This window comes from Mytilus californianus, unplaced genomic scaffold, assembly GCF_021869535.1.
Source record: "Mytilus californianus isolate M0D057914Y unplaced genomic scaffold, xbMytCali1.0.p SCAF_2, whole genome shotgun sequence".
NCBI classification, from domain to species: domain Eukaryota; kingdom Metazoa; phylum Mollusca; class Bivalvia; order Mytilida; family Mytilidae; genus Mytilus; species Mytilus californianus.
The window spans coordinates 134,798,822-134,825,824 of record NW_026262668.1 but is presented as its reverse complement, the minus strand read 5'-3'; the positions used below and the strand labels follow the sequence as shown (position 1 = coordinate 134,825,824).

Below are 27,003 nucleotides of genomic sequence, written 5' to 3'. Positions count from 1 at the left end.
ATCTCTCTGAAACTCAAAATGTACTTAACTTTTATATATCTAGTGGATTCCAGGCCTTTAAACTTTGCAAACTGCACAGGAGAGTAAATTTCTAGATGAAAACACTGCCATTTTTAAACCTTAAATCCACAAAATGTGTCCAATCAAATCGACACCTTACCGTTTCTGGTTGTTCGCTCTTCCCAAAATCAAGTCAATTAGGGCCTAAAATGACATTGATACTATAATACAAGTGATATAAGTTTAACTAACTAAAGGAGGCATTTCCTGCCAAGTATATAACAATTATTGTCTTTAAAACATCAATAATTTATGTAGTTCATGAGTTTATGAGAATACAATGGGAATTACCTAAAATTCAAAACTAAATACTTTTAAATCAGAATTAAGGTAAGGTACATTTTGATTACTTCTGAATGTTTGTAATTAACATTAAAACTTAACGGTATGTACACTTTACTTGCAGTCTCTATAAGCCAGATTGGGAAGCGTAAGAACTGGTCAACAAACTTTAGATCACTGTTTTGATTATGAGTGTGTTTGAGCTGCTGGAATCGGACTTTGAGATTAAGAGCCATTGAAAATACATGAACATTTCTAGATAATATCGGTGAATTGTATCATTGCTATTTTAGAATAAAGATTGTATCACACAGTATACGGATATGTTGTCTAGAATATGTCAATGTTCACTGTCTTATCTTTGGACGGAAAACAAACAATTCCATTTGAAAAACAAATGTCGTTTTCACTAATGATTGCACTTGAATATAACCTTGTCTTAAACTACATGCACTGGGATCAATTAGGAGACATTCGATGAAAGTTAGATACAATGAATCTAAACACAACACTTGTATATCTAATGGCTTAAGTTCGGAGGATTTCCCGCAAGTAAAGTGAAGGTTAAATATAAATAATTATAAATTGTATATTTAGTCCCCCTTTTATCAACCAAAGTTCTTCGATGATATCTGAGAGTGCTTCCTGCCATACTTTTAGACAGAATACAATAATTTTACTGGCAACGATTGACATAAGGGACGTCGCGGTCGTGGTATTTTAGATAACAATTAATTTACGACTTCAAGTTAACAATTCAAACGAATTACTTTCTGTTAAAGTTTGTCTTGTTAAGTTTTATGAAAAATTGCTCTTTGGCCCTACGGAATTAACTGTCTTCATTCTTGCATTTTATTTGATTGTAAAAGTTCGCCGGTTTTTAATACTGCTAGTTAAATAACAAATTGCTTGTAAGGAATGAAGTATACAACGTGTATTTTACATGTTATATATATAGTGTGGTACAAATTGTCATAAAAAATCTTTAAATTGATAAAATGGGGGAAAATATTTGAATTACTTTAATTGATAGTATGGATCGTGCGATATAAAATGAAGGATAAGAAAGTATAAAAATTGACAGATCTTTCAATATATACATGAATTGTCCTATCTCACTCGTTCCTGATTGCCTTATGTTCAAACTAAAATATGTTCTGTATAAATCAATGGGACTTACCTTATGTACGCTATAGTATTGATATCTATGAAAGCTTCTCTGTCGATGAAAGACAGTTATAAACACGCCTATACAAAGCTTAATCGCTAACTGGAAAAGTTTCTTTTGATGATTTTATAGTTTCATGAACATGCTATAAAGTGATTGATAAATTCGACACTGTGATTTCTATTTCTGTTGCTTCATTTACTTGTTGGATAGCTGCGTTGTATGAACTAACTGAACTGTACACAGAGTCAAGGTAATCCTTTTAATTTTTCAATTGTTAGAAGAATTAAACGTTTATTTTTTTTTTAATAAAAATACATTTTTTTTAAAACTGTGTTTCAGTTTAGTTTAAACTATTTTTGTTCTACATTCATTATACATAAAAATTAGTTCTAGATATTTTTTTGAAAGGAGTAAGCGTGGTTAGGGTTCTGTTTGTCCCCAATATTAAGTTCATTATTTCAAGATGAAAAGTGTTTTAAGTTGATGCATAATTATGTGTTTTTTACGTGCTTTTCTAATTAAGCATTAAAATTTAAATCCTCAATATGCAAAAATAGAGCGCTGGGTTCGACAAACTAAATATTGTGAAATAATATATTTGTTATAACAAAAATAATGCCCAAAATATGTTTGTCAATGCATACGCTCGCTACGTATACACTATATTTATTTTGTCTCCCAAAGTTCATGAACATTGCCCTGTTTTGATACGTAAATTTTACACAACAACAACTAAAAAATGTTTAAACCAATTTCTTACCTAGTCATTTTTTTCTAAGTGATACATTGGGGTAAGCTTTGAAATCTTAGCTAAAAATACGGGTAATATATTGAGACCTTATCAGTAAAAGTTGCAGTTTTTTTTTGTCGCCATTTTTCCTTTGACTTACGAGTTTTGAATATTCGCTTTGTATCTTCTACCTCTTATATACCAAAGGATTTTGCGTTTTTTTTTTTCTTGCATACAGTTATCAGTTGTGATGCCAATTATATATAAAAGTTAACTATTTTATTCAAAATATAAATTAAATGCGTGAAGTATGTTGAAGCAGCAAGCAAACAAAACGAAAAAACAAAGACATATAGAGGTGAACATATAGTCAGATGAATGTGAAGAGTGTTTATTTCGATATAAATGAATATAACAAAGAAAAAATATCATTTCTGTTGAAAAAATTAAAACAAGTAGTGTCATTTATATCTTAGTATATTTGAAACATGGGTTCTCTTATTTATCCTTGGTAACTGATGTAAAAATTATCAATTGCAATAAGTAAATAATTTGTTGATGTTGAATAATCTAAAACTACGTATCAAGAGGGTTCTAGTAATTAAAAGATAAACAATATGGTATAGATTGTACTTCTTAATAGACAAACATCATATCAGTTCCTATTTAACACTATCTAGTTACTTCTTCCGGAATTGTTGTTGTATGTCTGAATGCGGTACCGTTGGATAGACGAAGTTCGTATAATATGTTATCAATAATACTAAATGATTCAGAAGAAACCTGGTTTTGTGTGTCGCTTCTCAGTCTTTTTTTCCGATCAAATCAGTCTATCTGGCTCTCTGCTCTAAGATTAGTATACAAACTGAAGTTTCTATCCTCTTATAGTTTTCTATGTTTAGTTAGTTGGGAAAAACATGATTTTCGGATTTCCTTATGGACCTACAGATTTTTTTACCGGTTCCACGGCCAAACCTAGTTTGCCCCCCCCCTTTCAAAATCCTGGATCCATAATAGTATGTACAAATATAGTTAAGTGAATGTACATACTATTATATACAAGTAATTCTGTATTTGGCTTCCTCTACGAGCACATGCAAAATCACTTTTCTTGGTATGTATTCCATTTTCATAAATAACCCTACATTTGTAAATGATAAATTATATCGCTCAATCATGACTATAAATTCAGAGCTTAATGTAATGCAAGTAAACAAGTAAGCGTGATAACCTACATAAATCCTAGACATTAATTGTCGAGCGCAAATCTGTTAAGCACGGAAGAGGGTGTTAAATGGTATAAAATCTTCAATTTTTATACGGGAAACAATTCTTTCAAGCTAAGGAGGCGTTTCAGAAAATATGTGACGGCGGACGGACATATTGATTACTATATAATCCCGTTGTTAAAGGTGCAATGATATGAACAAGGTATAATTAATCAAAGTGCTGAAGTACTGAACATCGGATGACCGAAAGTTCTGGTGGATGGTCACAAGCACTTGTCTCAGAAAAAAAATCACGTCTTAGAGATAATACCTTAACCTAACTTTCAGGTATAGAGATTCTATACCTGAAAGTTAGGTTAAGGTACATAGATATATTTTTTTCTGAGACAAGTTCGTGTGTGGATGATAAATAAATGACAGGGAATTCAACCTCACCGTAATAACTATTATATTGTAGTGATATAATCATTTGTTTATCAGTATATACTCTGGTTTGTTGTTATATATTATATTAATATTTGTATAACAGTTATATATAATTTTCATCCATTTGTATATCATTCTATTCTACTGTTCTAATGATAGTGCAGTGCAAGTGCATGGTGGACACTCTTCTGTAATAATTCGTTTTTCTAATAGATTGGATTTGAGTAGGCATTCATATTTTCCCGCGTTTGTTGCAAAACGTTCTTGAGATAACACAAATTTTCGGTATTCTTGATTTGTTATTGATATATATATTTTCACGACAAAACATTTTCATATCATTTATCTTTGTTCTTAAAAATTTATTTTCATGAATATTTATTGATGAAATTAATATATAACAAGCGATAAGGAATGTTATTTTGCACTCGATAATAGCCGCGTAATTATACGAAATACGTTCGGTTGTCAGTCAAAAACGCAAGTCACGTGGGTAGAAATGTCTGTGGCAACATAACACCGGAATGCCCTCACGGTCATCCGCTGTAATAATGGACACTTGACTCAAGCTGGCGAACAATTATAGCGAACAGTTAGCTAGAGAACAATTAGGAGGCATAACTAAAAACCACAATATCACATAAAACAATCACGTTTTTTTCCGAGCTAGCGAACAATACAGAGACCTAGCAAACAATTATGAGAATACATACAATCTTAAACAAAAACGACAAAAATATTATGGACAGAAATAACTATTATAATATCTCTGCACTATCTTGAGAAATTTGGGGGATTACAAGTTAAAAACATGCACCCCTTTTAAACCTAATGAAAAATTGGGTTTTACAGAAGGATCTGCTACACTCTCAGACCCGTCCAGCTGCTCATGGTAAAAAACATGACAGCAAGAAACCAAGAAAGAAAACAAAGACGAGTTCATACAGAAAGGTATTGTAAGCAGAGAAAACTGTCCACCTAATTCACTCCGCGTCTTCACATACAACAATACGAATCCTAAATTCAATTCAGTCACGGAATGTCTAATACGATGTCCCAGCCAGCGGTAAATAGTGTTAAATTATTTAAGAACAAATCGTGCCATATAAAAAAAGTTTTTTTTAATAATTTCCTTGAGCGCTTTCTGTTATGATTCAACTTGACTTTTCAAACAGTATAACATAGTGTTAACGATAACGACTGACATTGGGAATGTCATGGTAATCAACATTGTAGTGCTACGATAACGACTGACATTGGGAATGTCATGGTAACAAACATTGTAGTGCTACGATAACAATTGACATTGGGAATGTCATGGTAACAAACATTGTAGTGCTACGATAACAATTGACATTGGGAATGTCATGGTAACAAACATTGTAGTGCTACGATAACAATTGACATTGGGAATGTCATGGTAACAAACATTGTAGTGCTACGATAACGACTGACATTGGGAATGTCATGGTAACAAACATTGTAGTGCTACGATAACGATTGACATTGGGAATGTCATGGTAACAAACACTGAAGTGCTACGATAGCATTGTCTTGGGACTTTGATTTTTAACAACACCAATTATATTTCTTATTTAGTTTTGTTTGGAATTATCTAATGAAAAAGTGGCTCTTTAGTTCTCACTAATAATTTAAAAATGGAGGAAATTCTAAATTTTCCATTCCAAGTACAGCGAGATGTTCACAGAATGTCCCAGGTTATGGGAGGGTTTGAGACCCACACGCATGTTAAACACCGCCACATTCTGTGTGTGCATGTCCTTTATAAAGAGCTAATAATTCAGTGGTTGTCTTTTGTTGCTGTATATCATATTTGTTTTCGTTTATTATTTTGTACAGTTTTTCTTGTCTTGTGCTGTCGCACCACTGTCCCAGGTTAAGGGAGGGTTTTGGACCCGCAAACATCCTTAACCAGCCATATTCTGTCTGTGTCTGTCCCTAGTAAGGGACCTGTGGTTCAGTGGCAGTGCATTATATTTGTTTTTCGTTTATGGTTTTGTATATAAATCAGACCGTTAGTTTTTTCGTTTAAAATGTTTTGAATTTATCATTTGGGAGCCTTTTATAGCGTGTGGTATATGTTTTTGCTCGTTGTTGAAGGCCATACGGTGACATATAGTTGCATGCTAACTTCTACGTTATTTGGTCTCTGATGGAGAGTTGGCAGTAATACCACATATTCTTATTTTTATAACGATTATTTAGTTTTTGTGTCTCCCAAATTCACGTAAGTTGCAGAAGATGAAGGAAAAGATAATCGATGTGGGGATTCACAGTCCATGTTCACGTTTTGGTATAACAGAAATAATCAAATAACCATTTTTATTGGAATGTGTCTTAACTAGTGTGACATTCTATAAATTCTATATATACAATTATGTTTGCATGTTGTAACGTCATTTGCTTTAAAGCCGTCGTGAAAAGGCTGCACTTTCAAAAACAAAGATAAATCTGTATTCAAATTCCTATCGTCATTAGAATTCTATACAATTATATCCTAATCTAGAGAAATCTTCATATTGAATTCATTATCACACGTGAAACGATTGATAGCTTTGTAATGATAGAGGAATACAACCTCGTTTGTCATTTAACAAATTAAAACCGTTGAAATTTACGATTTGAGTCCAAACTCTTCGACAGTTATAAGCGCTATCTTTATGGTTTAGTATGGATTTTTTACTCCAATCAGACGTTCTATAACTAAAGATAACCATTGGTGGTGATCCTTGAAATTCTTTCAGATTATTAAAACTTCATTCTAATTGTTTCATTTATGTAGTTGGGAATCTTAACAGTTTGTGATATGTTAAACAATTTACGTTTTGAGGAGGGGCGGGAGCATTTCCCGAAGCAAAAATCCACATTGCATTTTTAAGGTTTTGACATGACAATAATTTTCAAAATATTTGATAATTAACGATATGAAAGGGGCAAGACACGTCTTCCAGGGACACGACCATCCCACCATCAACTTTTCTGACTACGAGTTCAAATGTCAAGGTCACATGAAGGTGATATACACAACACGTCGTCTTATGGTGATGTATACACCAAAATGTAAAGAGATAAAAAAAAGTTTTGGTCCAAACTCTTCGACAGTTATAAGCGCTGTGTTGAAGACCCATTGGTGGCCTTCGACTGTTTTCTTCTCTTTGGTCGGGTTGATGTCTCTTTGACATATTCCCCATTTCCATTCTCAATCTTATGTCATACAATTAAATATTAACCGAAGAATAGTACGGAGTCTGAAGCTACTAATAACCTTCTAGGGTTCTTCTTGGTTATTTGGGTCATTATTGCCGAAATCACCCTTAAAGTTTATTCACACACTATCGAAATGTCTAAACGGAACTTAATTGACAGCTAGCGAAATATACAAACAGTACTGGAATGACAGCCATCGAGATATATGAACAGTATTGGACGAATAGCTATCGAAATATCTAAACAGTATTGGACGAATTGCTATCGAAATATATAAACAGCACTGGAATGACAGCTATCGAAATGTCTGAACAGTACCGGATGGATTGTTATTGAAATACCTACAGATTACTGGAATGACAGCTATCGAAATATATGAACAGTATTGGATGGATTGCAATCGAAATATCTAAACAGTACTGGAATGCCAGTTATCGAAATATCTAAACAGTATTGGATGGATTGCTATCGAAATATCTAAACAGTATTGGATGGATTTCTATCGAAATATTTAAACAGTATTGGATGGATTGCTATCGAATTATCTAAACAGTATTGGATGGATTGCTATCGAAATATATATAAACAGTGCTAGAATGACAGCTATCGAAATAAATTAGCTGTGTTGTATGGATTGCTATCGAAATATCTAGACAGTATTAAATTGACAGCTATCAAAATATCTAAACAGTACTGGAATGACAGCTATCAAAATATCTAAAGAGTATTGGATGGATTGATATTGAAATATCTAAATAGTACCAGATCAATTGCTATCGAAATATCTAAACAGTATTGGAACGACACATATCGAAATATATAAACAGCACCGATTGAATGCTGGCAGAATATCTAAACTGTACTTAATTGACTGCTATCGAAAATACTAAACGGTGATTGAATGACTGCTTTCGAAATATCCAAACAGTGCCGATTGAATGCTAGCTGAATATCTAAACCATACTTAATTGACTGCTATCGAAATATATAAACAGTGCTGGAATGACTGCTTTCGAAATATCCAAACAGTACCGATTGAATGCTAGCAGAATATATCTGAACAGTACTGGTTTGACTGCTATCGAAATATATAAATATTACTGGAATGACAGCTATAGAAATATATAAATAGTACTGGATAAAATGCTATCGAAATATCTTAACGATACTTGCACCGTAAGGATAATATTTCACAAATAACTTTAACCCATGACAAGACTTATCATTTTTATTTTTCAGAAATATTATGATGAAAAAGCCGACTGGTGCCTACATTCATACATAATAGTATAATAATTCATCAAAATATTTGCATTAATTCTCGGTCTTTTTTGAGTTCATACCCTATTTTGATAGTTAATTTTAAGGCATCCAGAATATTTTATGTCATATGATTACCAGTATATTTTCTGAAAAAAAATCCTGTTTAAATTATATGAATACCTTTTGTGAATTTGCAAATACATTTGTCCCATGTGACTCATGTTTCCCATGGTTTAATACTTTTTATTGTGACGAAACCGCGTTTTATCGGGATTTCAATGACACATACGGCGACTCTCCTCTGATTAATTTACTTTCATAAGTTAATATTCAGTAACGAAACTGTTTTGTTTATTGTAGGTATGTTTACTTTATTAAAGATCTATTCTTAATAAACCAGACAGGACTTCTAAAATATTTTAATAAAAAAAAAATAATATCAGTTATACGCTGACAGCATTTAATATGTTTCGCAACTTCATGCTATTTAACTAATCTTCAATAAATATGTATTTGGATTGGCTTAAAAATGAAGCATTTAAAAGATATACACTGAAATAAGTTACAGCGTGGCAGCAATTGTCGTATTAAAGTTTTAGTTAAACCAAGCAAGGGGAGGATTCAATAAGGGGACAAAAAATATCTGTAAAACAAATCCTCATCTGGTGCATTTGTTTTTCAATTACTTATTATATGATTATATCTTTTAACAAGATAAATGGTGTTTCTCTATTGCTGCATGAATTTTCTCTTCAGTGCAACAATCAATTTCATTTTTGGTTTAGTGTTTAGTACTTTGAGCTTGATTTTGCTATCTATTATAACATTATTTTACAACAAAGTGCTTAGCCAGTACTGATAATTATTGTATGGTCTTTTATGTACCGTTTGTTTGTCTGCTAGTCAAGATTAAAAGAGGTGAGATCTTTATTCAGTATATTCTCGCTACATATTTAAGTGCCTGCCTCTAGTCAGAAACCTCGTTAGTTGTTGTATAATGTCATATTTATCTTAATGCTCTTGGTTATTTGAAGACCTTGGCGTTCATACCAGATCTTTGATAATATTTTTTTCTTTTTTTTACTGACGCAGTCAGTATTAATTTCGGTTTGTGACCTATTTTTACAGGACGCTTAACTATGGTAACGGCATGCATGATGCCGTAAATCTTTACTCTGATTGGACGAAATTACGAAATTGAACAAAAACCAAAAAAAAAAAGATATATGATATGTTTTTTTTTAAAGATAGTACTTGTGTTTTATAAATTTATTCACAATTTTAGAGACTCGACTTTTTGTCGTTGGGTTGCTAAATCATTGACACAACTCTACAAAATTCCTTTTATTATTTGTTTTCTTTGTTTATTTACATTCTAGTATTTTTTTAAATTTTGTGTGATTTATGAGTGTAAAGTAAAATAACAAAAATACCGAACTCCAAGGAAAATTCAAAACTGAAAGTACAAGTAACTTTCAAAAATACCTATAAAGATATAACGTTGAAAACGTAGCTCTTGTAAATATAACTTATATAAGTTACTTTTGTAAATTTCATTTACAAAGGTGTTCATTCATAAATATTTCACTAATGTTCGCAGTAATCTGGTTTATTTTCCCATGAAGAATAAATACTAATCATCCGGAAACACTATAATTACTTTCCAGACGCACTTAATTTAATATTGACGCTTTCGGGTCATAGATTGGTCTTTTGGGACTATTCAATGTCATTTTCCTTAGAAATTTTGAAGGTAGATAGATATAAAAAGATGGAAAATTGTTATTTTATTCAGACTTGAAGTTGTTTATAATTTGTAACTCAAAACAATTTCATATGATCCTTATATAATTGTAATTATAGATAATTTCTTAGATGTACATATGTATATATCAACTTGTAGAAGTAATATTTTTGTCATTATTTTTAAAGTAACCTATTATCTATAGACTCCTTTCAATTTTGGTTAATTCTTAATTTTAAGTAATAAAACAAAGTAAAATTTCACAAACCTCATAAAAACTCATGTACTCTATGCTTCTTTTGAAAATTTAAATGACTCCATTGAGTAATTTTTCAAAAAATGACCATTATATGTAATAAAAAAATACATGTTCAAGTAACACCCCTGACTGGACTGACAAGCGATGTCAGTTGTAAGCTTGTTGAAGGACCATTGTCACGACTGACAAGCGAGATCAGATGTAAGCTTGTTGAGGGACCATTGTCACGACTGACAAGCGAGATCAGATGTGAGCTTGTTGAGGGACCATTGTCACTTAGAATTATACGATGTGTATTAATACGGCAGTGGTCTCAATAAATCGTCTAGATAGAGTTTTAAGTAGATTTTTAATTTTATTTTAATAGTCGGTAAGACAGTGAAGGTGTTTAACACGTCATTTATTTTCAGTTTAACTTTAAGATTGATTGACTGCTAATTTTTGAATCAAGAATGATCCATATTCAAAACTCGAATTCAAAACCCTAATTTCAAGAATGAAATGTGTCTGTTCTAAAATTTGTGTACCGAGTTTGAAAGAAGCATTCTTCATCTAAATACGCGAATTTGATATAATTAACATCCAAAATACCAATTCAGAGGAAATTTTTACATCTAACAGAGTCCGAAATGAAGAGCTTAAATCAACTATAAGTAACCATATGGTCTTCAACAGTGAGCAAAACCCATACCATATTGTTTTTCTCCGTAAATAAGTTAATTTCAGTCTAGTTTGTTACATTGATAAAAAATAACTACATCAAGGATGTCGTTGAAGCGCGGTTGCCACAATTTTGTAGTCTTGGGTGCTATCGCCGGTTGAAACTTTATAATTCTACAATTAATACATTCTACCTGCTGATTTCCCGAATTCCCAATAAGCGTATAAAAGCAGTAAACAAGAATGGTCAGCTAAATTGGAGACACATTGTCCTGTTCAAAGTGACAGTTCATTCATATCATGACGTGTTATTGTAAAGAATATGCACGTTATATATATTTACAGCTGGTTGAAACGTGTACATCAATCTATCAGTCAATTAAGAAAAAAAGATTAATCAAAGCCTTTATGGATAATTTCCGAAACTGAGATATCTTTTTAGCAGTGCATTGTTTTGAAATTTCTAAAATAATCCTATTCGTAAAATGATCTTCCATCGGCTGTTAAAATTTTGTAGCTAAACAAAATTTCTTTCGAGCGGTTATGACGGATATTGAATTCCAAATCTTGAATAAAATTTCAAATATAGAATTAATTGTAAGCATGATATTTTAAATCTGAAGTCATCCTTTTGATATTTCGTAGTATTGTATTTTAGTGAACAAGTACCTGTATTCGCTAATTAAATGTCTCGTTACCACAGTGTACTCAGTTATGACATGAAGTGCAAAGTAAATCTTTCCTCTTTATCTTAAGACATGCATCGTTCTTTAATCTTCACAGAAGATTAACTATAAGTTTCCATAGTAAAAAGTTGACAACCGTATCCGTATCCAGGAAATATAAATTAACAGCCTTATTTTTGAATTCTTTAACAACATATTCACATGTCTTCTAATGATAAAGATTGTTTATATGCCAGTGCTTTGACCTTTAAGTGCAAAGTTCCATTTTTTGAATGGACAAAGTTTGCTTAAAGACGATATATATCCGTAAACAGACGAACAATTGAGATTTCTAAATGGCATGTTGTTTCCCCCGGCATATATAAGTTCAAAATTTAAAAATGCTTCCGTCATAACATTATTTATAAATAAGAACAGTGTTGCGTTTTATAATTACTTATTCAAAGCTGTTGTTCGTGTATATGCCATCTTACCTTTGCATTCTGAAGGAAGCAACATAAGGCTGTTTTACCTGTGTATTTTTTCAATATACCTCTAATGATTTTTCTTTTCGATTGATTTATTTTTATTTTTTAGGGCTCTTCATTGTAAAATAATGTGTTGTTGGTATTTCGCACGTTTCTGTGATGTCTCATATTTTCATCAATCTTTAATATTATATCATATATAATCATTGGTAGGAAAACGAATTTATCGAATCAGTTAGCAGTCTATTATCATATTGAATAACATTTTTTTCCAAGTTCCATGTTTGTTTTCTTTGAGTAGAACCTCCGAAGTAATGGATTGAGAGGCATTATTATATGACTTTATATATGGTCATTATAACTTGACCGAGATTGCTTACTAACAAGGCTGATTGGATAAATGCCATTAACTTGTCAGAAGTGGGCCTTGTTAACACTGTTGAGTCAATGAACGACAATACAATAGATGCAATTATAAAGATAAAACGTGAGCCTATACTATTTGTAAGCTTTTAACTGAATCCTTAAAAAAGTTATCATTTACGGTTAAAATTCCTAGTATTGCTATTTAAACCAATATGTCGTTAAATGAAATTAGATACCCTGCATTCATCATGCGTCTCAGTAACATATGGTCAAATCGCTGAAGGACCCCCTCCTAAATTATTAAAAACGAAATTTCTGCATTGACAATATTATCTTGGTGTAAAGATACACCCATTCGAGCTAACGCCTCAAGGTGTATCTCATACATACATATATTAGTAGGAAGTCTTTGGTTTTTTTTCTAATTATTGAGAAGTGACAAATACAAAGATTTTCGTAATTATTCCTTTATTACCCCGACAAACATGACGTTTTAAAGATATTCTACTTTGAAAGAAAAGTGAACAGAAAAGGGTACTTAATATTGATAAATGATTTAAGAATTATAGTGGTATAGCTATTAGTATTTTATCGCTATAAGATAAGAATGGTATTAAAAGTCATGCTTTTCGTATTAAAATCGGGAGGAGGTGAACTGATAAGTATTTTATCAATTGGTTCTACACATCAATACGATGATTGCTTGTCATATTTTTCTTTTATATATTTCCAGTTAAAATTCTTGATGGAGTAATAAAAGTTACATTTTATGTGGGACTGAGTATGAAGTAAAACCGACTAGATAAACGATAAGAGTAGCTTTTTGTAGATATGACTTAAGTATGAATTGTAGTTTTGTTTTTGTTTAATTGTTTTTCTTAATTTATATTTATTAATCGAGGTTATATGACAACACTGTTATTTATTCATTTAGTAGATAAGTAGTTATTTATTGACTTTATAGCTTCCTTCATTTCAGCTCTCCTATTTCAATACTCATAGAAGCTTTATTGAATAAATCGTCAGCATAGTACTGACATAAACATTGCATAGCATGTGCAGATTTGCACCTTTTAAAATATTAATCTTTTCAGATTGATTTAATAAATCTTGAGTCTTCTCTGTTTTTGAGAAAAATTGCTGAAACGTTTCTACACTTTAGAAACGAAGCTTTATATAGAAAAAAGTATAACAAAAATATTGAACTCCAAGGCAATTTCAAAAAGGGGAAGTCCATAAAAACTGACAAAATCAAACGCTATCAATCAACGGAACTAGTGGAAACAAAAACTGCCATATTCCTTACTTGGTATAGACATGCAGTGTGTCTCTTATTTTAATTGTTGATGATATTGATATTTGAATTGACATAGAATGCAGCAGAGCAGTAAATGTGTTAGTTAACACTTTGGGAACGTATGTGACATAACATTTCAAACAGTTTACATTAAATTTTGAATGATGCGATCTTTGCCAGACTTACTTTATGTCAGTATACATGCAACACATTTAGTTTTATCGATCAAGGCTGACACAATTGCAATACATGGACATGCAATTATCACAAACGGGAGGTATGTCAACATAAAACCATATGCATTCTACATTTATATGTAACAAAAAGTAAAAAAAAAAAAAAAATACCAAACTCCAAGGAAAATTCAAAACGGAAGGTCCCTTATCAAATGGCAAATTCAAACGCTCATACACATCAAACGAATGGAAAACAAATGTCATATTCCTGACTTGGTACAGACATTTCCTAATGTAGAAAATGGTGGGTAAAACCTGGTTGTATAACCTCTCACTTGTATGACAGTCGCATAGAATTCCAATATATTGACAACAATGTGTGAGCAAAACGAACAGACATAATAGGTAAAAAATGTCAAAAATTGGGGTACAGCAGTCAACATTGTGTTATAATCTTAATCACTATAGAAAACAAACAACTATGTCAACAAAGAAAAACAAAATGGCATATAGACACTCTACAGATAAATCACATAAGCACAAATGAAAAACAAGAATACAGAAAATGACAATAGTACAATAACACAATGGCGGGGTGTATAAATACCGAGCCACGCCAAAAGGATATTACCAAAAATGGACTAAACAGTAAAGGTAAAAATATACAAAGACAAATAAAAAAAAACCAATATAACACGTAAGATCATAAACAACGTCAGTACCTATAATTTATACTTCAAGACCATCATGTATTATTTGTGAAGTTGTTACGGAATATTTATCAACAAGGTCTTGGTATTTCCGATGAACTTTTTTAGGAAAACGACGAGATGTTCTTTGACATAACCCTGGTTCATCAACTTTGTGCTCAGACACTTGTGACGTTTTATAAAGTCTGAGTAGCAGCTGCATGCTCTTGAATACCGAATAATGAGTTTGGAAATATATATCCCATATGCAGGTGAAGTTGGTATATTGCTACAAAGGCGGGGGGAATTTATAATAGATTCTGGTACTGAGACGACCGCTTATGTCAAATTCGAGGTATAAGTCTAAAATGAGGCGAAGGAAGCCGTGTCTGTTGTTTCTTTAATTTCTAGTTCTGGAGGATATATTAATAGAATCCAATCAGAAAAATTTTGATTGTTAATGGAAAGAACATCATCAATATATGTGAATGTGAAATTAAATGATCTGGCTTCTTGTTTTTGACAAGTGTCTGAAGGAACTCCGACTCATCTGAAAATAAGAAGAGGTCGGTAAACTTTGTTTACTAGTTATTCCTTCGCAGAATGAACTATTATTGTACCGTTAAATCAGACACATTTAGGTTTACCATACTTTGTTAATTAGACAATAGGAACGGAGGGAGACCTATATTTTAGTGTCAAAACGTACGTCATTTTAATTCTTGTTATAGTGATATAGTCCACCACAAACTGTTCAAATAATCATTCAAATTGCTACATGTGATAATCTGTAGAATTACTTAAATAAATAAAAGGTAAGATTAAATTATTTACAGCTAACACAACGAAAATATTCAATCAAAAATTATATCGCCTAATTTATTTGAACATTTTTCCAAGGTTCTATTTTCCATTTTAAATTATGGTCATTATTTATCGCTAACCATCGTCAAGTGTAAACGTTAACTATTCCGGACAAACTCATAATAAGGTCCGTGTGAGATATGGCCAATTTAATATTCTAGATAAGTTAAACCTTAACAGGAAGAGAACAATACCAGAATTCAATAATGTTGACAAACAAATCATTGCATTGTATGAAAGTTATCCATGTTTTGATACTTCAAAACCTCGGAGATAAAACCAGATAAGATTAACTTTATTTCAGACATGCTATCAATAACTATACGATATTCATCTGTACTAAAATTACGGTTTTCAACTTTATACATTTACAGTGAAATTGATATGTACCAAAATGTCCGGCTGTACCATAGGAACATAAGCCGAGTTGCGATTTTAATGGATCAATAGTTGGAGAAACATATGTTTGGGCCAGGGAATATTAATTAAGAGTTTTTGGTGATGAAAACTGTAAAGTTTGCTGACAATTTATTTTAAATTATCATAGAAAAAAGCGATTGTGACCATGACCTTTAACCCAAGTCATCTACATGAGTGTTGTTCTTTCCCATGAGCATTTTCAAGTTTGATAAATGATGGAAATATTGATCAAGAGATATAACATGAAAACCAAAAATGTACTCCAGTCTATCAATCGATTCTGTCACCTTGTAATTAATCATTATCTTATATTAGGAGCAATTATTTCGTTTAACACCTAACTGTGCACAAAACTATTATTTTGATTAGCTATTCATTACATACCGAACCGTCTGAAAATGATTGAATTAGTTGGTTAATATTGACCACAGTACTTACAACTGAAAAATAATCGAACATTGACGACAAATCGAACATACACCCAATATTCACAACCCACCTCAATACAACGTTCATTTAAATGACTGAATGTTGTGTGCGATTTTTATGGTACATTTTAGATATTATAATTGCTCCTCAAACTGTTTTGTGGACAGAATAATAGTCTCTATTTAGAGAAAACAACTGCATCATTTTATTTAATCTGTTATACTTATTGTGTAATGTATAAAAAATACCTGTGGTCATTTTATCAGCTCAATGGTAGGAAATACTACAAAATGAAGTAAGTATACAAATAGGGAGGTTTTGTATAATGAGCCAACCAGCCACCAAAAAAAAACAGAGAACAACAGTATAATTAACTACATGTTACCGGACTGCCTTCAACAATATCCATCTGCACACCATGGAACCCTAACAAATAAAGTCTAAATGTATGAAGCTAGCACATAAACGAAAGCAAAAATGTAAGGAAAATTAATATTGACATGAAAGCAATTGAAGCGTATATATGAGGGTCTGGATGGAGTTTAGAGGACGCGAAAAATTGGCAAACAAAAAGGAAAGCATAGACAATAAAATAAAGAAAGGAATAATGAAATGAAGCCGCTACCCCTTCCTCTTTTTAACACCCAGAGCATCATTCATAAATCCTTCTTGAAAGAATAATATGCACATCTCATTTTAAAAGATGCAAAATAAGTCAAATAATTTAGAAAAGCCCAAACAATTTAATCGAAAAGTGTCAACTTGCAAAATTCTACATACCTCTTTTTCACGTGTTCTCGTAATTCCTACTTAAATTATTTATTGATGTGATTTCGCGAAAAGAAAAATAAAAACAGAATCGTAGATAAATTGTTTTAAGGGACTCATGCTAGAATGTCGAATTTTCTGCCGCCCCCCCCCCCCTCCCCCCCTTTGCGTATTTTGAGGTTTGCACATCTAACGCTACATACGTTAAAGTGCCTTACTAATGATATGTACTCATTTGTATATAATCTGTTCGAGAATGAACAGCAACAACTAGACCCTTAGCAAATGTTAATTTTCTTTCTTTTATTACACGGTTTATATCATTATCGACATTAAAAGATCATACATGTGAGCTGTTTGATAAACAGAAATGACAAGATTATGACCAGTATTAAAAAAGATTCTGATTTACGTTTGTTTATTCCATTTCCCAACGTGTACACCCAATTGTTAGTGTAACTTGAATTAGTGGGGCAGAAATTGTATCCTTTCGGAGCACCAGAGTTCATCAATTGATTTTGGTGAGGTTCGTGTTGCTTTATTTTTAGGTTTTTTTGTGGTTTTTGTTAACTCTTGTTTGTTTTGTCGAGTGTTTTTTGTATATGGTGTTTTCTGTTTTTAAATTCTCCTTTTGATTTGTCATTTTCCCCTTGACATCTTTTCTCCTCTGGTCTTGAAGAATAATTAATGATTATAAGCAAACAAAGAGTTATAAAAAAGAACCAAGGATTTTTTTGTATTTATTTATTGATTACATGTGTAGCATGTGTAGCAACATAATAAATAAGCTCAATTTATAGAATAACACAAGTTGATAATATGCACATATTTTAAAGCCAGAAAAAAAGTAAATGAAACAGCTTAATTCTGTAAATAAGACCCAAACGTAGAAGGCTCAACAAATTAACATCAAAATTAATACGAAAAAAAACATTTCCAAAAAGCCAATAAATTCAGCAAACATGAAGGATTAAAACACAATTGATCATTTATATATGTGATATAATACAGTAAACAATTTCCCCCGGTACTTGATATCCATATTCTGCAATAAACTCTTTTAATGATAGAATTGAAACGTATATTGAAATTTGAGAATTTACTGAAAAACACGCGAATGTCAAACCAACTTCCAAATACTGGTATAAACTCAATATTTAAACATTTCAAATCAACAAAAAGACATGAGAATTAAATCGTCGCTACATTTGTCTGGTAAGAAAAAATTGTATTGGAAATTTCTTATATCATCTCCGAAAGTATAAAAGTGAACGATTTTTACGTTATTGGTAAGAGTGTATTCATGTGTGAACAAATTAATTTTTTCGACAAAACCCCATTGATTGCAATGGATATGGCAAAAGAGTACACGAAAATAAAAGAGATCACTGCCTGGTTGATTAAAATTTATCCAACTGGTCAAACCAGATTTAAATGCAAACAGAATTTGAGAAATTAATTTATTGAATCGGAATTGGTTTGATAAAGTATGTTTAAATAACTGCAGCTGTTATTGAAATATTTAAAAGACACAATCCTGAGATAGGAGCAGATAATTACTATCGGAATACAATCTCTCTTCACGCCATGGTAAATTGAAATAAGACTTTGCGTCCTAAATCTCCAAAACAAACGTTTATCATTTGTTTGTCTGTTAAGCCCGGTTGTCACCGTCAAAGTTAACTTGGTACAAGTCATCAAAAACTTGGTCAAAGAAAAAAAGAAACTGCAGTGGATTATCACCGTCCAAGTCAATCCAAGTTTCAAGAAGAAAGGATGATATCCTATTCTATCAAAGTCCGTCAAAGGTTTTGATCAAAGTTTTCTTTGACGGTTGTCACTATTAAAAAATCCATCAAAACCTTTCACCAAGAAAACTTGTACAAAACCACTTTGATAGTGACAACGGGCCTTTACTAAATAGGTTATAGAAACGACTGCAATAGATACAATCTCCCTATTATCTTTCAAAAGACTATTTTATCTAATCGAAAAATTATTACTCCTGTAAGGAATACAGAAATGAGAAGTTTCAAAGGAGAGACTGACTATCAAAAGATTGCACTTAATACTGGGTGGATACCGCTGCTTGTGGACTTTTAGTACCAGATAGAATCATCAGCTCAGTAGTCGGTGTTTTGTGTTGCAACTGACACGATTTTTAACAAACATTTCATAAAACTTTCATTGATATATTTATAAATTATGAAGAACCCCCCTCAGTCGAAGTTGACTTCGATGCTTTTGTCTATTTGTTTGATGTTCCATTTGCCATATAGCTCCTCAAGTATTTAAACATCCACGGCTTTCAATTATTTAGTTTTGAACGTTCCTGATGAAGGTTTACCCAGAAAAGCATTTCTGGCACAGCAGTTCATATATTGTTAATTACATGCAGCTATTCAAACAGCATAAAATTAGTTGATAACCTTTGTAACACAACTGATACCTGTTGTAAGAAAACTCGTAATAGAAATTGGAAATCTTCTTTAAGCAGAAATAAATTGAATGTTTTAAAGTATTCTATGTAATTGAAGAATCATGTGCATTGTTTGAATATTTTGACGTTCAATAACAGCTTTCAATTTAGTCGTTGTAGAAAGATGTTTATCAACGATATGTATGGTATAGTAGTGTTAATGAACATACAATAATGTATAATCTCATGGAAGAGTACAGTCCTTTCTTCAAACAACGTCAACAGTGTTCAATTACAATAAAAGGGAATCATTATACATCTCCCTATTTTTTTATATTGGTTAGTTTGTCAGATGGTTTAAAACTAAACTTTTTTTATGGTTAATATAGATAAAAAGAAGATGTGTCATTCAGTATTTTGCCTGGGTAAGAAACGACAATAATGTCAATGAATATACTTGATTGACAAGTCAGACCCTCAAGTTTCTTTTATCTTTTGTAATTTTATAAAGATTAGAAAGCTTAGATACCAAAAGGCTCTCTTCATTTAGAAGATGTAAAAGATAGGCGAAAGATGGCAAAGGGAAATTCAAACTCATAAGTTGAAAATAAACCAACAACGCCATGACTAAACTGGCGGTGATCTCAGGTGCACCGGAAGGGTGAGCAGATCCTGTTCCAAATGTGACACCAGTCGTGTTGCACATGTTCGTACAAACCCGGTGATTAGTTTAATTCAGTAGGTCACATTCGAGGAAAAGGGAATTGGATTGTAGTTCCGACAATTGGAATACATCCGTTGTCATCTGTGCAATAGATATTCCATAACGGTCAACCAACTTGTGATTACGTCCGTAAAATTTACGAAAGAATGAATTCAACTTCATCACTCGGAACTCTTGGTTTGAAAGCTGCTACCCTCTACCAAGGAAATCATGATAGGAAATACAAGCCCTTGACTACCGTATCAAGTGGGAGATATATGTAAATGTAAATATTATAACTATCTAATTTGAAATTTAGATGAGTTCTATCAATAGAACTGAGGTTACAAATATTTAAAATTTCTATTGTTTTCAACAGGACTTAAAGGGGATTTTGATTTGTCATCAAGTAGACATTACCCAACGAGACAAAATCAACCGACATTTAGAATTATTTAACCGATCTGAAAAGTTTAAGACGAATTCTGGTGTTTCCGCCTATCATGATTGATACATCTTACGGGTTGCGTTAAATAGAAGGTCTGTAGTTGGCTATCAATAGACGAAGTTTTAAATAGCCTCCTTATTATCATTTAGACTACTTTTGTCCTGATGTACAATTTAAGTCTTCAACCATCTTGGATTGTAAATGATTTGTATAGTTTTGATACAGAAAGTTATCAAGAATCATATCTTTTGAAACAAAACATTCTTATCTAACATTTCACAGCGGCATAACATGTTACTTTAATTATTCTTCCGTCAGTTTATTTATTTTCTATTTACATTGTATCATAGATCAAATGTATTTGTTCAGTGTATGTTCACTGGTGTTGATATGTCTTTTGATTGAGTTAAGCCATTTGAATTGATATTTTATAGGGTGTCTTTCTATGTTGTGATGTTACACTATTGTTTCAGATAAGGGTGAAGGTTTGGTACTATTGAAACGTTTAAACCCGCTGCAATTGTTTGCACCTGTCCTAAGTCAGGAATCTGATGTTCAGTAGTTGTCGTTTTTTGATTTGGTTCATAAAGTGTTTCTCTTTTCTTGTTTTTTATATAGATTAGACCGTTGGTTTTCCCGTTTGAATGGTTTTACACTAGTCATTGTTGGGGCCCTTTATAGCTTGCTGTTCGGTGTGAGCCAAAGCTCCGTGTTGAAGACCGTACTTTGACCTATATTGGTTTACTTTTATAAATTTTGACTTGGATGAAGAGTTGTCTCATTGGCACTCATACCACATCTTCTTATATATATTATCATTATGAATTTTCAATTTTTCTAATGCAACATTTCAGCAGCACCTACATATGAAGCATATATTCACAGTTGTTAAGCATTCCGGGCTTACGTTACTTATAATGCCTTGATATGTTTTTTTGCATACAAGGAATCTGTTGGACATTTGGTTTCTTATGGTAAAGGCGAAGTCATTCCGTCGATAGTTTTATGGTTTGGTCAACCTTTATTGAATACATATATCTGTGTCAGATATTACCACGAATATGTTACATTTGTGGAAAACACAATTCTGTTCTCCTACCCTCGATTGTGAAATCACAAAATTCGACTTATTTCCGGAATTTTACTCCTTTTAGCCGTTTCTATTTTTATGGAGAAAATATTGAAAAAAAAAAATTAAAAAATATTCAGATGGCAACTTTTAGTCTGAAACGTGCATTTGGACCTTATTATCATTTGAAATGTCTGAACATAATGTAAATTTTGGCTAAGATTATTATATGTCTGTGGTTGTAAACCCTGTACTGTTCAGTCATATTTCAGATTATTCACTACGGATTTTTCTACGCAAGTAAAACTACTTTATGAGGATTCTGAATATTCTGAACAGACCCTTATTTACTGCCAAGTGCTTAAGTAGTACTGAATCTACCACAGTGGATATCTAAGGAAATTGACTGCAAGACTGACATGTTTCATCGATTTCAATCTTTTAAATCCTACAAATCAAGAGCAGACGCTTCTAAGATTTCACTTACATTAGGCATTAGCACCGCTGTTCATATCCGGAATTTGAACTCCTAAATTTGACGTTGATATTAACAATAACAGACAGGTGGAAAATATTTCACCATGCGATCATTAAATGTATATTATGAATTCATTATGTTTTATCTTAAAATAAGGTAATTTGCTTCTTAAATCATTGAAAGTAATCTACAAAAATTTATTAAGTGATATTCATTTTTATTCGTAGATGTATGAGTAATTAACGTTGTGTGCATTAATGTCAGTTGAGAAGTATTTTCTTTTACAATTTGTTGTTCATGTTTTGGTCAAGTTGTGGTTTCTTTGTTTTTTATTAGACATTTAACTGGACATCTTAAGACGAAGGATATTGGTTCTGATCAGATTAAGTAAATAATATAGAATCAAAACCTACACGTTCTATAACTACAGTATGCCAAGGGATATATTGTACTGCAAAAATAAGAAAGTCTAATTTACTAGATTATAATGGTATAATATCTCAGATAATTGTGAAAATTGATGAAAATGTCTACCCTGCGAATATAACCTGTCTTACATATCTTTGAAGTATATTCCAATATTTATTGAAACACTTGAGTTTATCAATTAGTATAGTCTCAATATATTTGTTTTATGGTCGATGACGCTGTATATGTAAATGCTCTTTTGTTCCGACGTTGGAAAGTTCCGGGCGGAAAGAACTAACTAGCCGGAAAGTTCCGGAGGAACTTATTTACTAGTTACTTTGTTCTTCCTCTGGTTTAAAAGTTCCACCGGGACAAAGTGACTAGTTGAAAAGTTCCAACGGAACATATCAACTAGTTAGAAAGTTCCTTTTTTCCAAATTAGTCAAAACCGGAACTAACAAACTAGCCCAAAAGTTCCAACGGAACTTATCAACCAGGCAGAAAGTTCCATTTGGAGAATTGATGCAAAGTAAAAGCGCAACATCTTATATTTGAACCTTTCAAAGGGAAACCAAGATAGTGATTACAAAAGTCAAAAGGAACTTATCAACTAGTCACAAAGTTCCTCTTTGGCAAATAAGTCAAAACCGGAACTAACAAACTAGCCCAAAAGTTCCAACGGAACTTATCAACCAGTCACAAAGTTCCATTTGGAGAATTGATGCAAAGAACCACATGAGGAGGGGGGTATTCTTCCCTCTCTTGAGGGTACTATGAATACTAAATTTGCATGATAATACAACTTATTCCGTTTTATGTGAGCTATGAAATACAACTTAAAATTTTGCATATTTGTCCCCAAAGAAACCCCTTTCAGTGCGTTGGGTATTCTTGTAAATTAATGATTTGCTTTTATATATACTGATACTCATTCTTCCCCCTCTTTCTACAAAAAGGACGAAATATGGTATATTCGGGACGATGTGACTAGTTGTTCTGTTCCGCCAGAAATATTCAACTAGCTACATTGTTCCGGGACTTTTCAACTAGCTACTTTTTTCCGGAACTTTTCGACTGCACTCGGAACGAAATAACTAGTTGAAAAGTTCCGCCGGAACAAAGTAACTTACGGAACATAGTGGCTGTTACATATAGACTATGCAAGTGATATTTCCATTTACACGTACGACTATCAAAATTCAATATGCGTACGCTTTTTATCCACTCGACTTACACTCATGTCTATTGTCGTTCTGGTTTCATTTCAAAACTTTTATACAGACATATTGTGAAAAGTCTTTTGTTTAAGTATCAAACGATCATTTCCTTCTAACTCGAAAAAATATTGCCACAAAAGTCAGTAACTTAATTTGTCATGTAAAATATTAAAATTCTGTGTCATTTAAAACTACAAAAATGAATTTCTTTATACGATATTATTTTTATTTTTTTACTAATGATTTCTTATTACAGTTTTACTATAGAATTGTAACTTTGTAGGATTTAATCAAACTGATGATGTCTTTCTCCCTAAAAAAAAGGTCGTTTAGCAAACAACTTATAAATGACGACTGCAAGGATGAAAAACAAAGCGCCAAGGAAACAATATATAAGATCAGAATGAAATTGGCAAAAAATAATGTTTTCAACATTTCCCATATATAACTATTTATTCAATCTGTGCTACCTTGCAATGATAACTATCATATGCACGTTCTGTATAAAGCTATCCTTTTAGATTTGGCCAATTCAATATATGTCCATCGAAAGTAAATCTTAATATCAATGTATTTTATGCACCTGCAGTACAAACGCAATTCAATCGGAAAATGGACAATCTATTTTTTATTCTCGTAGGAACATATTTCCTTTTTCTTTCTAGAAAAGCCCAATGATTTAAAAACTTATGTAAATGATTATTGAGGTGTAAGATAATCCATCATTTGCATCTGACTTATTTGTTAATGTGACACCTAGGAAAGCTATACAGGTTCAGTCGAAGCGTCTTCAGTCTTATATATAAAATATAGAGGAGTAAAATGACTCATCAAATAACATGTTTCCAATATATAAATTGACAATGTAAAATCTTTATTAAAAAAAAAATGAAAACAACACGTTATAAATTTCATGCGTTCGAAGCGCTTTTCTGGATGTACCTTCATCAGGAATGTTCAAGGCCGAATATTTGAAAGCCAAGGATGTATAAGAACCTAAATGTTGAAGAGCTATATAACCAAAAACGACCTAAAAAAATAGCCAAATCCATCTTAGGTCAACTTTGCCTGAGGGAGTTGAAATCTTAGTTTCTAACAATTTCAAAATTTATTAACGGACATTTTAAAAAAGGTTTATTATAAACCATGCCAGTACCGGAGTACTGACTACTAAGCTGATGATACCCTCGGGGACTGATAGTCCATCAGCAGAGGTATCGACCCAGTGCTGTAAAAATGAAAACAACACTTTATAAATTTGATGCGTCCGAATACAATATTAATTATAGTTAAATATCTGTTTCTACAACACAGTTACAGGATTATATGGGAATTATTTACGAATACAAAAAAGTATATATGTAGCAACATTTAAGTAGCGCCTACATATTGAAGACAATATTCCAGAGCTCGCGTTTCCTATCATGATTTCTTTGATATAGGATGACTGCTTACAAGGATTCCTATTTGTAAAGTTGCAGTCATTGCATCAACAGTCTCACGGAAGCCATCATTAAGTGATTGGTCGTAATTGAATATCTGTGTCACAGAAATGAATCATTTAAATGTCCCAAAAGGTCAGGACCGACCGTGTTAGGGCTTCAAAGACAGTCAAGATCGTTCAACACATTTATCATCATCATTTTGGCCATGGTGTTTTGTGTGTTTTTCTCCGATCCTTTGCTTTTATGGTCCTCTTGGTATTGGTACGTTTGTACAAATATAATGTGAAAAGACTATTCTGTATACGCATTTGTTTTAAGTCTATCGTGGGAATGTTTCTAAAGATTTTGTTCATTATTAAAAGATTTTTTAAAACATGGAATTTGACTGCCAATGGATTACTTTATACTTTGTAAGTATCATATAAAAGAGGGACGAAAGATACCAGAGGGACAGTCAGACTCATAGATCGAAAACAAACTGACAACGCCATGGCCAAAAATAAAAAGACAAACAGACAAATAATAGCCAAGGGGGGGGGGGGGGTGGCACTTCAATACTTAATTGATAGGGTACCGCTGGGGTTCTGTTACCCCCACCCTTTTCATATAATTTTTATTTTAAAAATGTATTCCTTTTCATATATTGCGTAGGTAAAAATAAAACCTTTTCCAATATTGGTTGGGTTTTGTGCGGTGTGTTGAAAAAGTGGAATACCAAAGTGTCAAAAGAGGAAGAATATCACCTTTGCTCGGAGAGTGGCTCGGAGCGAGTCTCAGATCTGACGCTCAGATTTCGTATGTTTACTTATGCCGAGACTTTCGGCTGTGAAAAACTACAGGGCTTTTCATATAACAAGAAATGGGAACTTTATTGACCTTATCATATATTTCTGATTGTCTTCCCCACCTATTCGCATATTTTCAAGCTGCTTAATGTGACCTATTCCAGCGACACATCCTATCACCTTGCATACAGGAAGCCCCCCAAGCCTGATTTAGTTTCCCATATCTGCTCAAGACAGTCAGACAATCAACGAACTTAAAAGGAACATTTGTACGGAAACTCGACATCGAAAAGTCATGTTGAAATGGTTAAAAAGCGGATTGGTTGCATAAGAGAAATACGATATTGCGAGCAATCCAAAATAATTCTAACCTACTGACACTTGCCGTGTTACTCCATTGAGAAGTTATTTAGTTAATCTTGCAACATGCATAACAAATAGGTGATTTTTAAAAACATTTTTAAAAGACTGTACATGTAAATTCTGTTATATAGATACAATGGATAAGCGTTAATTCTTGAAAAAGAAACCATGAGCCCGGATGGCGAATGGTTTGTTTTACATGAATCAACGCTTATCTATTGTATCTATAACTTACACTATTGTGTTAATGTCTTTTCAAAATTAAAGCCTTTTCTTAATTAGAAGGTATTGTAAGTGAGTTTTGATAACCATGTTATCGTGTCCAACGATGCATCAATACATCTAAGATCACAATTAATTGGTTAAAAAGATACAAATATAACACAACACGTCTGCCTTTAAAGATCGTTATATTATTAGGCATCTGAATATTATCTGTTTTTACGAAATAAGA

General features: G+C 32.2%; 1 protein-coding gene across 1 annotated transcript in view; it reads left to right on the top strand.

Moving 5' to 3' along the window:
• Positions 1–1,589: 1,589 nt before the first annotated feature.
• LOC127731104 (calcitonin gene-related peptide type 1 receptor-like) overlaps positions 1,590–27,003 on the top strand; it is a 50,094-nt gene continuing 24,680 nt past the window's right edge. The window contains exon 1 of the mRNA XM_052239972.1: positions 1,590–1,763. The gene's annotated coding sequence lies outside the window, so the exon portion shown is untranslated. The remainder of the gene's footprint in view (positions 1,764–27,003) is intronic.